At 42.3% G+C, this 18629-nt stretch overlaps 1 long non-coding RNA gene across 1 annotated transcript in view; it reads right to left on the bottom strand.

Annotated features, from left to right (window-relative positions):
* Positions 1-12463: 12463 nt before the first annotated feature.
* LOC102238681 overlaps positions 12464-18629 on the bottom strand; it is a 17005-nt gene continuing 10839 nt past the window's right edge. The window contains exon 4 of the long non-coding RNA XR_001362773.1: positions 12464-12690. This is a non-coding gene — a long non-coding RNA (uncharacterized LOC102238681). The remainder of the gene's footprint in view (positions 12691-18629) is intronic.

The raw sequence follows: 18629 nt of genomic DNA, 5'->3' as shown, positions 1-18629 counted from the left end.
TTTCCTCTCCCTTCCTCTCTGAAATCAATAAAAAATATATATATATTTTTAAAAAAGAATATAACTCATGAACAGACAGATGGGTGAGATGCACAAGGCAAGGTACGTGGGACAAGGCCCAGAGCTTCCATGCCCCCTGGGCATGCCACCCTGCCCACATTTCCATGTATCTACCCTACTAGACGCTCTCCAACCCCTATCCTTTTGGGGTTTTATGGAGGCGTCATTACTTGGGTGTGATTGATTAAATCATTGGCTATTGGTGATTGAACTCCATATCCAGCCTCTCTCCCCTCCCTGGAGGTGAGAGTGGGGTGGGACTGAAAATTCCAACCTTCTTATCACAGGGTGGATTCCCTTGGCAACCAGCCCCCACGCTTAGCTTACTTAGAGGCTTTCCAAAAGTTACCTGTTCACATCACAAAAGACACGTTTTATCCTCTCATCACTTGGGAAATTCCAAGGGCTTTCGGAGTCTGTGCCTGAACAGTGATGAGCACCAAATATATAATTCTGATTATAAATCACAAGAGCACGCCGGGCATTCACTGCTTCTTTTAGGGCCTGTATAGTTTTGTGTTTTCCAGTTGGAATTGTGGGGGAGGAAGCAACTCTGTAGTTTCTTTCAGCTGATCTAATACTTAAATCTACATGAGACGGGTTAGAGTAACAAGATAAAAGAACCACGTTTAATTGCACTTATACCTATGGGAACCCTACATACGCGAGAGGTTCGGAGACAGAAAGTTAAAATGAGGTAGAGGTGACATTCTGAGCTAAAGATGAGATAAGGTGCCCTGGGACTTAAGAGGGGTGGAAGGTCCTTTTCAGGAGGATTAGAAGAACCAACGTTAAGTCATTAGATGTTTGCCCTCCCCCGTAGATAGTCCTAAAAGGTGATCTCTGGTAATCACGCTTATTATTATGGGCAAGGCCCCACATTCACATTCCTTACGGGAGAGAGAAAAGTTTCTTGTGAGCCCCAGCATTTCAATTGCCTTCAACTCAAAATCCAAACAATATAGAACCGTATGTGGGTTAAGCTTTAAAAATAACCGCCTGCCGCCGGCATCTGTGAAGTGATGGGCTTTCATCCTCCCAGGATTGCTGGACCACATTTGTATCTTTATAGAGTGAAGTAATGTCTTATGTGGTGTGAGGTGATGGCGTCTAAAGTCAGCTCATATGTAAAATTTTATTATTGTCAAAATTACCCCTAAAAAAAATCTCTTTTAGTAAGTTCATCCAGTTCTCCTACATCAGGAAACAGATTACTTTTTTTTTTTTTTTGGTAAAGAATCAGTTTGCATATACATGTACATCTCTCTCTCCTTCCCTTTTCCCTCCCTCCCTCTCTTTTCCTCAAGCTCTTTGAGTTATATTTTTATAATTTAAATCCTTACCCCCCCAAAAAAAAAATGAGAACTTTTTTTTGTGATTTGCTTTCTTTAATATTCTTCCAAGTCCCTTCACATAAGACTACCTTCATCTTTCCCCAAGCTCCCTGTTTTGGGGAGCCATAATTTAACTTTTCCATTCCCTCGCTGACAGACATTTCAGCTGTCATTTGTTCATGTTGTCATGACTATTCTTTTACACATATATTTGGATTTCTTTTATAAAATAACTTTTTTTATGGTTTAAAAAGAATGCATTTCTGTGGTTGCATTTTTAAAGAAAATTACAGAAAAGCATAACATTTTTTATTTTCATAAAAATGAAAAGAAAAGATCATCCTTAATTCCTTTTAATATATTTTAAAATATTTTTGTTGATTTTTAGAGAAAGAAGAAGGGAGAGGGAGAAAGAGAGAGAAACATGGAGTCCGAAACCCGGGCATTTGCCCTGATCAGGAATTGAACCCGCAACCTTTTGGTGCCCTGGATGAAGCCGGCCAACTGAGCCACACAGGCCGGGGCCTTTTTCATTGTTTAAATCTTTAATTCCATCATCATGACCTATAAAGTCTCAGTTTTTCAAAATAAAAGATTTGATTAGAATTTAATAGAAGAAAAAGAACTGATGTGAAATTAGTCTCCCTTCACCCTGAAAGTCTTCTATATTTAAAAAGAGAATGTGAAATGGATAGGAGAAAGGGAATCTGGGTGGTTTTTGGTTAAACTTTGTTTTTCTTAATAGGTAGAGCTTTCCATTTCCATGGAACAAAATTTTGTCACCTGCCAAATGAAAATCAGAAGACAACTGAGATGGCTAAATAGACCATAAACACACACATACACATCTTTAACATGTATTGAAAGGAACGAAGTTTAAAACCTGAACCCACTAGAAGAAAGTAATTGAGAAAGGCTGATCTCCAAGAAAATATCCAATAAAAGTGACAAATTGCTTATAGAGGGGGAGGGGGAGGACATCCTGAGAAGACACTTCCATCTGCTATCTATTATAAGCCCAACAAAATTAATCATGAATTCAGGATATTAATCTTACTTCTCCCTCAAACTTTTTTTGTTCCATAGGGGTTGGGCACTGCTTCATCGTTGTAAAAAACAACAACAAAACACACACAAAACCACCTCGCTAAGCTTTGGACACGCACATGCAAGCACCTCAGCTGAAGGACCCGAGGCCCAGGGGGATCTTTGAGAACATGTCCTGGACTTGCTTGAGGTCAGGTTCTGTGTGTCAGTGACACAGAACTTACAGGTGACCACCTGCAAAGATGACAACCTGCTTTGTGAGCCAACTAGAGACCGTAATTCAGAATATTTCTTTATTTGATGCACTTCTCCCCCCCGCCCCCACTCCCACCCCCTTATCTATTTCCTTTAATTTTTGCTCACACAGACTTGTGGAACTTGTGTTTGAATGCTATGGCTCTTCCTTGCCAGGAAGGCAATAAATTCAGATTGCTATTTGGTGCTTTCTGTTCCTTACTATTGAAATCACTATCAGTTGTCCCAGATCACGTACATTTCAGCTTGACCATGATTTCCCAGCACAGCTTATGTCTCCCCAGAGTGTCTAAGTGATCTCTCTTTTTTTTGGTAATCAAAGAGTCTTTTGGCTCGGCCGCGGTGGCTCAGTGCTTGAGCGTCCACCTAGGAACCAGGAGGTCATGGTTCGGTTCCCGGCCAGGGCACAGGCCTGGGTTGCGGGCTCAATCCTGATTGTGCAGGAGGCAGCCGATCAATGATTCTCTCTCATCATTGATGTTTCTAGCTCTCTCTCCCTTCCTCTCTGAAATCAATATATATATATTTTTAAAAAGAGTCTTTTGTCTTCACTTTATCTTGATTAAGGAGGAGGCTGTGGCTTACAGGAACTAAACTCTGACAATAATTTAAAGCAGCGGTCGCCAACCGGTGGTTTGTGGACCACTGGTGGTCCGTGAGGTCCGAAAGGTTGGCGACCGCTGATTTAAAGGATAACGACTTTGGGGATCTAGCTGCTCAGCTACAATATTTTGAGGAGTGCCCTAACTGGTTTGGCTCAGTGGATAGAGCGTCGGCCTGCGGACTGAAAGGTCCCAGGTTCGATTCCGGTCAAGGGCATGTGCCTTGGTTGCGGGCACATCCCCAGTAGGAGGTGTGCAGGAGGCAGCTGATTGATGTTTCTCTCTCGTTGATGTTTCTGACTCTCTATCCCTCTGTAAAAAAATCAATAAAATATATTTAAAAAAATATTTTGAGGAGTTTGGAGGGGGAAAATTTTCTGGGTGACGACAGGCTATTCTGGCCTCGGTATGTCCTCCCCGGTCTGGCCTCAGTTTCCTCTTTATGAGCTTCCCTTGCCAAAGCCCAGCCTGGGAAAAGCCCAAGGTCAGCAAAAGTAGGGTCTGGCAACATCCCCAAATGCCAGGAACACATTCACCCCTCCGCTGCTTCAAATTCTTTAGGAAATGTGGGCTGACACGTGAAGAGGGCAAGTTACAAAACAGTCTGTACAGAACACAGAGCGTGTAGAGCACAGAGCGTTCTCTGTGGGTAAGTTTTTCTGGCCTCTTTGCGCAGCACCACGTTGGGGAAGGCTGTTTGCCAAAGTGTTATCTGAGGGGGACGACGACATTATTCCTGGTAAATTTGTTTAATTTTCTTCTTGGTATGCCTCCACATTTTCTACAAGGAACACCTATTACTTTTCATAATTAAGAAATTTAAACATTTTTTGTTAATCCTCACCCGAGGATATTTTTCCATTGATTTTCAGAGAGAATGGAAGTGAGAGGGAGCGACAGAGAGAAACATGGATGTGAGAGAAACATATCAATTGGTTGCCTCTTGCACGTGCCCCAACCACCCCGGCCTGGGAGAAGCCTGCAACTGAGGTACGTGCCCTTGACCGGAATTGAACCTGGGCAGGCCGACGCTCTACCCACTGAGCCAAACCAGCCAGGGCAAGAAATTAAAATCTTTTATAAAAGCAGGCAACTTGGCACAGGCCCTTTGTCATGCTCGGTAAGTATACACAACTGGCTTCTAGGTTGAAGTAAAAAAGAGAGTCATCACCCATGCAGTCTTGTTAGCAGAGCTTATGGGGCTTTCTAATGTATTAGTTTTCCACTCTACAATATTTTGAGGAGTGCCCTAACTGGTTTGGCTCAGTGGATAGAGCGTCGGCCTGTGGACTGAAAGGTCCCAGGTTCGATTCCGGTCAAGGGCATGTGCCTTGGTTGCGGGCACATCCCCAGTAGGAGGTGTGCAGGAGGCAGCTGATTGATGTTTCTCTCTCGTTGATGTTTCTGACTCTCTATCCCTCTGTAAAAAAATCAATAAAATATATTTAAAAAAATATTTTGAGGAGTTTGGAGGGGGAAAATTTTCTGGGTGACGACAGGCTATTCTGGCCTCGGTATGTCCTCCCCGGTCTGGCCTCAGTTTCCTCTTTATGAGCTTCCCTTGCCAAAGCCCAGCCTGGGAAAAGCCCAAGGTCAGCAAAAGTAGGGTCTGGCAACATCCCCAAATGCCAGGAACACATTCACCCCTCCGCTGCTTCAAATTCTTTAGGAAATGTGGGCTGACACGTGAAGAGGGCAAGTTACAAAACAGTCTGTACAGAACACAGAGCGTGTAGAGCACAGAGCGTTCTCTGTGGGTAAGTTTTTCTGGCCTCTTTGCGCAGCACCACGTTGGGGAAGGCTGTTTGCCAAAGTGTTATCTGAGGGGGACGACGACATTATTCCTGGTAAATTTGTTTAATTTTCTTCTTGGTATGCCTCCACATTTTCTACAAGGAACACCTATTACTTTTCATAATTAAGAAATTTAAACATTTTTTGTTAATCCTCACCCGAGGATATTTTTCCATTGATTTTCAGAGAGAATGGAAGTGAGAGGGAGCGACAGAGAGAAACATGGATGTGAGAGAAACATATCAATTGGTTGCCTCTTGCACGTGCCCCAACCACCCCGGCCTGGGAGAAGCCTGCAACTGAGGTACGTGCCCTTGACCGGAATTGAACCTGGGCAGGCCGACGCTCTACCCACTGAGCCAAACCAGCCAGGGCAAGAAATTAAAATCTTTTATAAAAGCAGGCAACTTGGCACAGGCCCTTTGTCATGCTCGGTAAGTATACACAACTGGCTTCTAGGTTGAAGTAAAAAAGAGAGTCATCACCCATGCAGTCTTGTTAGCAGAGCTTATGGGGCTTTCTAATGTATTAGTTTTCCACTGTTTTTCAACAAATGACCACTGACTTAGTGGCTTAGAGCAGCAGACATTATCTCACAGTTCCCGTGGGTTGGGAATCCAGGCATGGCTTAAACTGAGTCCTCCTCTCAGGGACTCACAAGGCTACATTCAAGGGGTTGGCCAGGTTGTGTTCTCATCCGGAGGCACAAATGGGGAAGAACCAGTTTCCAAGGTCACTCAGGTTATTGGCAGAATTCAGTGCCTTGTGGCTGTAGGACTGAGGGCCCCAGCTTTTTTCTGACCTTTGTTTGGAAGCCACCCTCAGCTCTTGGCAGCCACTCACAGTTCCTTGATATGTGGGCTTTCCCAACATGGCCACTTCAGCAAACCATCAAGGGGAACCTCTAGAGCAAGTTTTCGAGCAAGATGGAGTCTTATATAGTTAATGTAATATAATGACAGAATGTCATCCCATCACCAATAGCTAGATGCTATTGGTTAGAAGCAAATCACATGTCCCACCTCAGGATGAAGTCCAACTCAAGGAGAAGGAGTTACGCAAAGGTGTGATGGACTCAACGTTTATGCCCTCACCCCTGAATTCATGTTGAAGCCCTAACTTCTGGTGTGGCTGTATTTGAAGATAGGTCTCTAAGGAAGTAATTAAGGTTAAATGAGGTCACAAAGATGGGGCTCTGATCAGATAGGATTAGTGTTCTTATAAAAATAAAGATCAAAGAGATCACTCTCTCTCTTCCCTCACATACACACTGAGAAAAGGCCATATAAGACAGAGCAAGAAGGTAGCCATCTGCAAGCCAGGAAGGGAGCCCTCATTAGAAGCCAACTGGACTGATCATTTTGATCTCAGACTTCCAGCCTCCAGAATTGTGAGAGAATAAATTGGTGGTGTTCGAGTCCCCCAGTCTGTGTATTCTGTTATGGAAGCCCGAGCTAAGATAGGTGGGAATGCCAGGAGGCACTGATCCCGGTAGGGGCACCTTAGAATTTATCTGCCATACTTAATATTGTGAGGTTGGCAGGAATTCCAAATAGAAATTCCACATAGAAACTCCAGAAGTGTCTAGGTAACATGTGGAATATTAAACAAATGCCGATTCTCCCCAGAGATTTTCATTCTGTCAGCCAGTGTGGGGTCTGGGAAGTCTCAATGAACTTTCCTGAGGTGATTCCAGTGTTGGAGCAGGTGGCCCCCATGGGAGGGTTTAAAGTCCAACAGCTTCAAATTCCAACCACTTCTTAGCTAAAAGACCTTAGATCAGTGACTCCTCCTTCCAGCCAAAGTTTCTTCATCTGATGCAACATGGCAAATTATTTAAAGAAAAAAAAAAAAAAAACACCCTCTGTTGTTATCGGCTCCTCTCCCCAGCCCAGCCCCAGCAGGAGGAGACTGGAACTGCTGCCTCATGTCCCCATCCCCATGCCCTTAGCGTTTGGTGTTTCAAGGCCATGGAACAGTTTGAAATCAGAAAGGGATCTGGGAGATATTTAAACATGGAGGTGACCTGGGTCTTGCTTATACTTATGGATCCTTCGGGGGAGGGGGTGCTGAAATATAACACTGAGGGCTGGAGAAAGTGAGGGTCCAGGTGTAGCTCTGAGGTCCCTGGACACCAGTAAAAAAAAAAAAAGCAGGTCTTGGCCATGGTGTCCATGAGCAGGTGGATCAGCCTCCATGTGGTGACCATCATGGGGTGACTCAGTTTTCTGGAATCACAGAGCCAATGTTTGGGCATGTTGACTCAGGGCAGCATTAAATGACCTATAAAGTATGGGATACTTAAGGCCATGGAATCAAATTCACACCAGAAATGTGTCAAATGACGCATGTAAATCACAGAGCACAGTGTCTGACACATGCCAAGTGTTTGATAAATAAAATTTATTATGCCCTAGCCAGTTTGGCTCAGTGGCTAGAGCATCGGCCTGGGGACTGAAGGGTCCCGGGTTCGATTCTGGTCAAGGGCACATACCTTGGTTGCAGGCTCCTCACTGGTCCAGGGCTCTGGTCGGGGCGAGTGGGGGCGGCAACCAATCAATGTATAACCAATTGATGCAGTTCTTTCACATCGATATTTCTCTCTGTCTTTCCCTTTCTCTTCCACTCTCTTTAAAAATCAATGAAAGAATACCCTCGGGTAAGGATTTAAAAAAAAGTTATTATTCTATTATATCAAAAATCTCCTAGTTTGAGTGCATATAATGCTTCTTTTATTTATCCACTATCACGGTTCCCATTGTTTTTCAAGTTGAAAGAGATCCATGGTTTGGAGCAGGGGTGGGGAACATCCAGCCCGAGGGCCATATAAGGCTCGCTAAATCATCTGGTCTGGCCCTGCCAAGGAATTAGGGGCGAGTTAATTAATTTCTTGACCAAATATGGCAGGCTAATTTTTAAGTTGATAATTATATATGGCCTGCGAATGATGTTATAAATATCCAAATGGCCCTTGGCAGGAAAAAGGTTCCCCACCCCTGGTTTAGAGGATGGAGCTTTGGTGAGAAATGTGGGTAGAAGATCATCTACAAGCTGAGGGACCCTGGTTTTCCTTCTCTGTAATGGATGGAGTGTAATGAGTAGTAACTGAGTTAGTCAAGGCAGAGTGCTTCCTAATTCTACTAAGTGACAGTTATTACCACTTATTATAATGATGCCAAATGCTGGCCAGAACTGGGAGACTGGGCGTCACGGAAGTTTCAGACTGTTAAACAAAGGATATTTGGATGAAATATACCACCAGGGCCAGATCCCTGGGCATGAGATCTGTGTAGTCACACAGATCTTAGAAGCGTCACGTGATTAGGAGACCTGTTGCTATATTGAAATTCTTGGTAACTTTTGAACATTTTCATTTTGCACTGGACTCTACAAATTTTGTAGCTGGTTCTATAATTGTAAGAACATCTTGACTGTTCTTAGTAGCAATCTACACATCAAGTTTCCAAATTTCTTACAGTCCTTTATCTTGTACGAGTCTTGATATATCTTGATCACCTTCCTCCATATGAAAGAGAAAGTGGACGCTATCCAGTTAGAAAAAGGAGGAGTCAGAGCTGGAGAGAGGTGCATGAGGACTCTCTCCTATAGACCCAGTGCCCACAGATGTGTAAAAGGAAGTGGTTTCCTGTAAGGCGTATGTGTGAGGCACATGGAAGTTTGACTCAAGTTTTCTTAGTGGGAAAAAAAAAAAGACCAGGGAATGAGAGAAGCCAGGAACAGCAGGTTCTGCCTCTTCTTAGGCTGTTAGGTCCAAGGACAAGTACAGAAAGTGAAGCCAAGAGTATCTAGTTACCATAAAACTGGTCCACATAGGCAAGCCCAGGCTCTGCGAGGCAGAATGCCGCTAGAGCAGGGCTCTTTGCCTTAAAAGAGGAAACTGGGAGAGGTATCCAGGCAAAGAGCCATAAGCACAGCCTGAGCCCTTGTTCCCTTTTTGGGTGCCCTGGGCACGAGGAAACAGCAATCCATCTGGCCAAGTGCTAAGAACAACTTGGTATCAATTTGCTCTTCGGCCAAAGTCAAGGGTGCCTGCTATTATAGACCTGAGGTTTCTTGAAACTTTTCTACATTCACTTCTGATTACCGCAACTTTTCCCATCGTTAGAGAGGGAACCGTCTCAAAATGGTGGTGGGGGCTTGCGCTGGGCCAGGAAGTGATGGGAAGAATTCCTGTAACTACTCGTTTTCTCTCTATGACCCTCGAGGAAGTCTGATCCTCTTCTGCCACAGGCGGTTTCATGAAGATCCCAGGTAGGCCCTGCCTCTGAGGCCGGCTTCCTGGGCTGTCCCCGCTCAGTGGTAGTGGTGACAGATGTGTGATTGTGTGTGTGTGTGTGTGGCCCTGGACTCTGATTTCATGCTTGCTTTGTCATATACTCTTCATAATTCGTGGTATAACTTCAATGATTACATTGGAAAATGGATATTGTAAAATATACAGAGAATATACTTTAGTATAATTGTGCTGGTCAGAAGAGAACTAGAAGATTTATTTTTTAATGTTAATTCATAGTGCACTTACTACAAGTGATGTGTTCTGAAGATGGGATGTAAGTTGAATGCCATTCTTAAAAATATATTTTTATTGATTTCAGATAGGAAGAGGGAGAGAGAAACATCAATGATGAGAGAGAATCATTGATTGGCTGCCTCCTGCATGCCCCACCACTGGGGATCAAGCCTGGAACTCTGGCATGTGCCCTGACCGGGAATCAAACCGTGACCTCCTGGTTCATAGGTCGATGCTCAACCACTGAGCTTGAATGCCATTTTGAGGCCTGTCATTGTCGTCTTTTGAGCATGTCAGCAAATCTTTGTGACTGGAGTGAAGTCTGGGCTTATTGGCCCCCCCATCCTATCCCCACCCCAACTCCGAAGGCTTTGAAGCTGTGATCTGTGTATGTGTATGTCTTCTGGAGTTCTGGACCGCCTACAACAGCATCTGCATTTGAATACTTTCTCTTAGCAAACTCCCTTATCCTCAACTGGAAGCAGTCTCAAGCATCTTCCGAACTGAGAAATCAAGAACTCTTGTCCAAAGAGACTAGCCATCGAATCTTGCAAAAGTGATCCGGATGTTTCTGTTCTGCTGCTATTGCCTCAGGAGAATGACAAGCATGAGCTGGGGGCTCCCTAAGGTCCCCCTCCCACCCCCGTGCTTGCCATTTGCTGAAATCTGGCTTCAGTTCATTCCCCTGACCTAATGACTGGGTCTGATTTCAGCTATTCTCCCTCCCTAAGCCTTGAAGGCCAGGCAGGTCAGGATGGCAACCTGGGAAAAAGCCCTAAGGTCCTCCGGGATATTTGGAATTCTATGAACAGAAGAAACCATCTTTTGTTCTTGTTGGTGTGAAGGACCAGGATTCTTTTTTTTTTATTTTTTTAAATATACTCCATTGACTATTCACAGAGAGGAAGGGACTGGGACAGAGAGCTAGAAACATCGATGAGAGAGAAACATCGATCAGCTGCCTCCTGCACACTCCCAACTGGGGATGTGTCCGCAACCAAGGTACATGCCCTTGACCGGAATCGAACCTGGGACCCTTCAGTCCACAGGCCGACGCTCTATCCACTGAGCCAAACCGGTTAGGGCAGGACCAGGATTCTTAACTCTGTGACTTAAACCTGTACTTAAAAAAAAAAAAATCTTGTCATGGCAAGATGGTTGCCAGCAGTGCCAGGCTTACAACCTTACTGGGTCTATAGTCAGTGGATTAAAAACCAAAGAAAATGCCCTTTTCAGTTGTTTAAAACTCCCTGCCCTCCAACCTCTCTGAATTAGCTGTTTGTAGAAGATTGGTTTGCCTTAGATCACATACTCCTGCTACCCTGACCAAGGGGCTGCAGGGCTCTGGTAGGTCAGTCTGGGGAATAGGCTCAGCCTGGAGCTAGGGGTGTTAGCATATGGACAAAAGTGGAGGATGGCTGGCAACCCAGAGGGCAATTGATGTGCAGTTATCAGGACGTGGGGATGGATACTGGGAGGACAAAAACAACAGATGTCGATAGCAGCGGGGGTTCTAGGAGAATACGGGAGGGGCCCCTAGCTAGTAACGCAAGGGGCCAATTTACTAATTTATGATGGGAGATATATGCCTGGTCATGACCCAACCAGTTATCCACCTAGGGCACTGCCCTCCTGCCAGTGAGTCTAGCTAGGGGCATGTTGCTTCAATCATATAAAATCAGAACAGGTGGAATTAGACGTTCCTCAGAAATATTTTCATCAAGCTATTTGTGGGCGAATTAGGTCCCGTTGTGAGGGAGAAAGAAAAAACTTCATGTACCAACTATATAAAGAGGATAGACGTTTATTCGTCTTGTAAATGAAGTCCAGAGGCAAACACTTCAGGCCTGTCTGGTGGCTCAATATTCATAGGTTCCTTCTCACTGGTGCTCCATCACCATTCACACACAGCTCCTTCTCTTTCATGGTCCAACTGACATGCTCAAGTTCCAGCCATCAAGCCCATGTTCTGTCAGTGGCAGGAGATGGGCACACACTCTTTTAAGGACAGGTCCCAGAAGTTGCTCATGTCCCACTGGCTAAAATTTAGTTTATCTTCAATGGAAGCTGGGAAATGTGGTATTTATCTTGGGAAGAACAGGTACAGGAAGACAACCAGTCTTTGCCAGAATGTGGCACCCTAGTGGACAGCCCTTTCTCGGCCTTAATAAGTGGCCTATCTACAGGTTGAGGACCAGTCACCTGGGAATCAATCTTCTTCAAAAGGCAACCCTAGCCCTTTTGGCTTGTGGATAGAGCCAAAGGGTCCCATGATTCCGAGTCAAGGGCACATACCTCGGTTGTAGGTTCCATCCAGACCGGTCGGTTGGGGCATGTGCAGGAGGCAACCAATCGATGTGTTTGTCTCACATCGATATTTCTCTCTGTATGTCCCTCTCTCTTCCACTCTCTCTGAAAATCAATGGAAAAATATTCTCGGGTGAGGATTAAAAAAATAAAAATAAAAAGGCAGCCCTAAATCTGTAAGACGTGTTCTTCTTTGTTGCCCTCTGTTTGGATCATCACTCTTCTATTAGCATATTCACATTTCAAAATGTCTAGTTGTAATTTAATTGCCTCTTAAAAACTTTTTCTTATAAGTAAAATTTCTCTTGAAAAAAAAAAGGGGGGACATGTATGTGCTTCCCACAAGTAGTGAGACAATGCCACTGTATATAAAGTACTAAGTTTCTCCAATCTCATTTTCCATCGTAATAGCCTGCTGTGTGTCCTTCCATCTTTTTTTTCATGATCATTCATTTTGACACATTTGTAGGTTTCATTTTCACAAAAACGGGTTCTCATGATGTACATTACTTTGTCACTTTTTGTTTTTGCTTAAATACATCACAGGTTCAGAGCTAGAGAGCTGACACACTCTTTTTAGCAGTTGTGTCATACTTGGGAGTATAGCTGTTCTGTAACTCGTCCAACCAATTCCTTTTGATGGACTATCAAGTCATTTCCATTTTCCTGTCATCACAGGCCATGCTGCAGCAAATTTCTTGTACTGATGATTTCGTGTACTTAGTGCTTTTAGTTCTTTGAGAGTCTTCGATGTAGACTGCTGGGTTAAAAGGAGCATTTAAAATTTTTTATTGATACAGCCAGATTACATTCTAAAAAAGATTGGAACAACCCACATTACCACTAACAATGTACACAATGTTTCATTTACCTTAATTCTTGTCAGCAGTGGAGGTCACTGCTTTTTGAAATTTTGCCATCTGATAGGAATTTTATTGCTTTGAATTACATCTCACTGACCGTGTGTACACTAGATCCTCTTTCATATGCTTATTGCAATGCAGAACATCTTAATGGTTCAAAGCAGACTCTGGAGTCAGACCAGCTGAATTTGAGTCATAGCTCAAGATGTGTGACCCCCTATTACATGACGTTGGCAAGTTACTTTCTCTGAGCCTGTTTCCTTACCTGTAGAATAGGGATATTACCTTTCTCAGAGGGTAAGTTGTGAGGATTAAATGAGATAAAACTTATAAAGTACCTGAAACAATGTCTAGTACGTAGCAAACAAGTGAATGATTAGTGGCTAATACTGCTGCTCTTTTAGATTTCTCCTGAGTTACCTATTGGGTGTTCTCTATTAGGGTGGTTGTTTTGGAGTGATCAATTTGTAGGAACTCTTTGTATATTAGGAACATTAATCCTCAATCTGTCACTTGAGTTAGAAAAAATGTCCCCAGTCTATCATGTGTCTCTTATGAAACCGACTTCTGTTTTCCCGAATTTTCTGTTTATATAGTCAAATATGTCTATAATTTCCTTTAGGGTACATAGGCTTCTTGTTTTGCTTATGATCTCCCATCATGATCGTAAAAAGTCTCCTAAAAATCTTCAAATATTTCATTTTAACATTTAAATTTGTAGTTCTTCTGCTATTTGAGTGTGTGTGTGTCCTTACTGTAGCTCCATTTATATAATTATATAGTTACACATATCAGATTTAATTTAGAAACTTCATGGAAAGAAATTTGGAAGAAAATACAAATTACAGTATTCATAGTAACAGGTAATAACGGGGTAGTTCTGAACATCAGTGGGTTTGGATTTTTCATAATTGATTTGAGAGTGAAGGAGGGAGGGAAGGGAAGAGAGAGACAGAGAGAGAACATAGATTTGTTTTCCTACTTAAGCATTCTTTGGTTGATTCTTGTATGTGCACTGAGCGGGGATTGAACCGGCGACCTTGGCGTATTGGGATGATGTTCTAACCAACTAAGTTACCTGGCCAGGGCCCGGGTTTCAATTTTTTAAAATGGAAACTTCTTTTTAAAACTGTGAAATTCTTTTTTCCAAATGAAATATTACAGAAAACTCCAATATACAAAACTGAGTTATTATGTTTAAAGTGGTGAAAGATGGGGGCTTGAGGAGTAAGATAACAAAGAGCCCTGTAAACAAATTTCGGAATAAAAATTTAGATTATATTCTGAAATGACGGGGGAACTACTAAAAGATCTTAGGCAGGGGAGTGACACAATTAGATCTGTGTATCGAAGACTGCGCCGCTCTGCAAAGAACAGTAAGACAACAGTAGAGGCAGTGAAACCACTAGAGGGGCATCACAATAGTTCTAGCAAGACACTGTTCTCTTGGACAAGGGTGATAAAAGTGAAGAAGTATGTCTACATGATACACCAAGAAAATTTAGTGATTATTAGGAATGTCTGGGGTGAGAGAGAAGAAAGGGGAGCATCAAGAATAATGGCAATGTCCTGGTTTGAGAAACAGTGAAGGGTGGTGCCACTTATCAAGAAGAGGGAACACTGGAAGCAGAGCCGATTTTGAGGAGAAAATGATGGGGTCCGTGTGAAGCATTTGTGTTTATCAAATGGGCGGGTAGCCAGTGAAAGGTGGACATTCAGATCTGAAACTCAGAAAATCTATTTGGGCTGAAGATAGGAATCTGGGAGTTATCAACATACAGTTGGAAACTAAAGCCATGGGAATGAAGTTTTGAGTCTATGAGGCAAGAAGGCCAAAGGCATAGAAGAAGACTGATTCCGTTGGGGCTGACTGTAAGCAACAAAAATAAACCCTTGCCACACAATCTGTGTATGACTGTATGGGGATACTCTCTGCAGCCTTATGTAGAAGCCAGCTCAGCCATTGTAATTTATTGGAAGAATATGAGGCAGTTCACAAAAAGTAGAGAAGCTTAACCAGGAACCTGGGCAACTGAAGAAATCTCAGTAACAAGAACTCCTATGCCTCTTACATATTATCTTCTGGTAGCATCGGAGAGGGGTAACTTCCCAAAGGAAAGGTGAGGAGCTATTCTCAAAGGAGGTGGGGGAAAGATACTAGGTAGGCAAATGCAGCCGTCCATTAGGTTCTATCCCTTGGCTGCCCAGTACATGCATTCTTCATCATGAACAATTTTATAAATGCTTCCATTCAACATCCTGTAGAAAATGGACTCATCTCCCCAAGGGGAATAACTTAATTTCCAGTTATCACACCAAGTGTCAAGTCTAAGATTTCCAGGTGACATTCATTCTCTAGTTTTTAACCTCATCTTGATATTCTACAATTTGTGGTCTTACTGATATATTTAACCATCACCAACACACCCATATACATGTGAGGCGGATACTGCCAGCAGAATGACTCAGGTCCAATAGAGGGGAAATCTGATTGGTCTAACTTGGATCATGCTCGAATTTCAGCCAGATGTGAGGGGCAAAGTACTGAGATGGAGAAAGAGGAGAGTGGGATAAAAAGACCAGGCAAAGCTAAGATAGATGGCTACAGGCTATTGGTTTTATTTCTGCAATAAATTATAGGGCTGTAGTTGGTACTTACTGCCTCTTTCATTATAAGCTCTATATTTTTTTCTTCAGCTAAAGTGGTTTTAATTTTATTTTACCAATTGGAAGACCCAAACTTTCATTCCTGAGATATACAGGGATTGGGATTTTCCAAGTCTTTTGATTCCTCCCAGATATCAAAACTCTGCAAGTCTCTTTTCCGGTTAATGCCTTAATTCTCACAAAAGAGATCTTAGTAAAGTTGCAAATCCAATCAGCATTGTGATTTTGCAATTTGTGGAATCAATCTCCAAGTTGTAGTTTTGGAATTAAGCAGAGATTCATTCATCCTGGACACAGAAGGGCCTTGGCTTTTATTCAAGCCTACAGGTAAGTTTCTGGGTTTGAGCTTGTCATCTTAAATTACCCAATGTAATCCAAGTAGCTAACCCTCCTAACTCAATGGTCTTGGTCTTCCTTATCAACTTCCAATTGTCTTACTGTCAACAGCTACCTAGTTATCCAAACACTGCCTGCAACAGGCATATGATTCCAAATGACAAGGGGAAGTATCTTTACTTGCTGTTTTTTCACTATAAATTGCTCACCACCTCCTCCTCCATCTAGGGATACAGAACAAGAGCTACTGCCTTTAATTTAGTCTCAGTGCAATAATCAATTCCAGGTCCTTCATGTTCCTGAGGTTCTGAAGCCTACTATTTAATGGTTATCAATTTCCATAACAATTATTTGGTTGCAAGCAATAGCAACCCTCTTTGGCTTACAAATAAAAAGGAAACACGCTATGAAGAGGATATATGGTACTCTACACAAAGGAAAATCTGGATAACCAGGCTTCGACAATAGGAATCGGCACCTGTGGGGATGTCTTTGCATGAACCCCAATATGCTCTCCTGGGGACACTACTATCAGAATGACTCAGGTCCTATCATTTTGTTTGTCACTTCTCTTAAGACTCAAAGTCCTGGTGGGAGGGGAATTTTGATTGGACAAGTTTGGGGCACAGGATCTAACCTCAGCCAGGGGTACAAGGCCAGAAAACTGTAATTTATAGCTCCATTAACACCACAGAATGGGAAGGAGTAGCAGTCCAGAGGAAAAGTGTGGATCTATCTCTAAAAGAAAGGGAAAATGATTTGGGGGAGGCAAAAAAAGAAAAATGTCTACTAATATAGTACTTAAATGATGGGGAGAAGAACCTACAGTGGATTAATAGCCAGGAAGAAAATGGAGTCTTCACACCTAAAGGAAGTATGTCAAGATGCTGGGGGAAATTGTGCTGCTGGAAGTTCAGATATGATGCATATGCAACAGACTTAGCAATAAAAAGGTTATTAACCTTGATTGCAATGAGATCAGAATAATCAGATTTCAAAGAAAATGGGACTTTTCCCTCTCTGTTTGGTGTGAAAACTGTGATAGAGGTCTTCATAGATTAACATCAGTTGAGAACTAAAACAATCTTTTGATGACTGAAACGATGAAGTTCTGATATTCTGAATACACTTGGACATTTAAAGAGATGCGCTTGAAAAATTAAGGAACAATTACTGAGCTCAGTTTCTCAAACAAGTAAAGATGCAGCAATCTGTCAGTTGTGAGTAACGGATGATGAATATGTTTATCAAAATACTCACAAAGATAAAGGAGGGTTATTTTAAATTATTTGATGAAACAGGCTCAGTGTAATTAACTTGCCAAAGGTCAAACAGTAAGCACTAAACTTAATTTTAAAAATGCTTTACTTTTAAATAAAGTTTGCAAGTAACCAGAGTAGTGAAAAATATTCAAATATAGAAATGTATCAAGTTTAAAGTCTCATGTAATCTACACTGTTCAAAGAAAGCCATTAATAGACTTTTCTATGTACAGTGGGGCCTTGACTTACGAGTGTCCCGACTAACGAGTTTTTTGAGATACGAGCTGTCTCTCGGCCTATTTTTTGCTTTGAGTTGTGAGCTAAAATTCGGGTTACGAGCCAGCTTCAGATACCCCACCGCTAGTTGGCACAGTGAACATCACAGTGAACGCCACAACATCAGCCCAGCATCACGTGTCTCACTCGTTCACTTCTTGATTTGACATACGAGTAATTTGAGTTACGAGCTCCGTCACGGAACGAATTAAACTCGTAAGTTAAGGCCCCACTGTATTATAAACAAAGACAAATTTTAAAATGAGTTCATACTACGTTTTTCTACCAATAGTTTGTTTCACTTAATATAACATGGCCATTTTTCCATGTCCATACACAATAAGGGTACCTTGCTCATTTTAATCCACATGTAAATTTTCTTAATATGGTTAAATCATGTTATTTAAGCAATCCCTTACTGATAACATTTAGGTTTTCTCCTATATTTTTCTATCATGTAATTTTTTGCTTCTGTCTTAAGCACTGTCAGTTCCTTTTTCACTGACTTCCAGTTTGTAAAGTAACTTCACTGTAACCATGACCAATAGTTTAATACTTGGATCTGTCATTTCAATATTGGTAGGAAGAATATTTGGACTCAATTTCAAGCAACAGAAACCAAACTCAAAGTAACTTAAACAAAAGGGTATTTATTGGTTCACAAAACTGAAAAATCCAGAGGATATACTCGCTTCAGGCACGGATGGATCTAGGAGCACATTGTCATCAGGACTAAAGTCTCTCCATCATTTGGCTCCGCTTTCCTCTGCACTGGCTTCATTCTCTGACTGGCTCATTTTATATGGTGGACCCTGCTGGTTTGAGCTTGTTCATCCTACAAAGGTAAGCAACCTCAGTAAATACAGAGTTTCTGAGCATTTCCTCTTCCACTGTTCAGTAAACTCCTAGGGTTGAATATCACTGGATCAACTTGAATCACATGACCATTCCTGAATCGAATCAATCACTATGATCAAGGAGATGAACTATGCCGATTGATCAGGTCTGAACTTCACGTCCACACATGAACCCTAAGGTTAGGTCAGACTGTCTGGACTATGTGGACTGAAAATAAGGAGATATGGTTCCAAGAAACATCAGGAAGTTGTTAGGAAGAGATGGAATAAATGCTGGCCAATTAAAAATAACTGATAACAATGATAACATTGGATATTGAAAAAGCTTAATCTCTGCTCATAAAGTTGAATTGTAACAGCTGGCATTATTCTTTCTTGATAAAAGTATTCTGAAAAACACACACATCATGAGTATGTCCTGTCGTCAGGAAGCTTATA

Source organism: Myotis brandtii, unplaced genomic scaffold (genome assembly GCF_000412655.1).
Source record: "Myotis brandtii unplaced genomic scaffold, ASM41265v1 scaffold303, whole genome shotgun sequence".
In the NCBI taxonomy this organism is placed as follows: domain Eukaryota; kingdom Metazoa; phylum Chordata; class Mammalia; order Chiroptera; family Vespertilionidae; genus Myotis; species Myotis brandtii.
The sequence above is the reverse complement of the archived record's forward strand: the minus strand, read 5'-3'. Positions and strand labels throughout refer to the sequence as shown.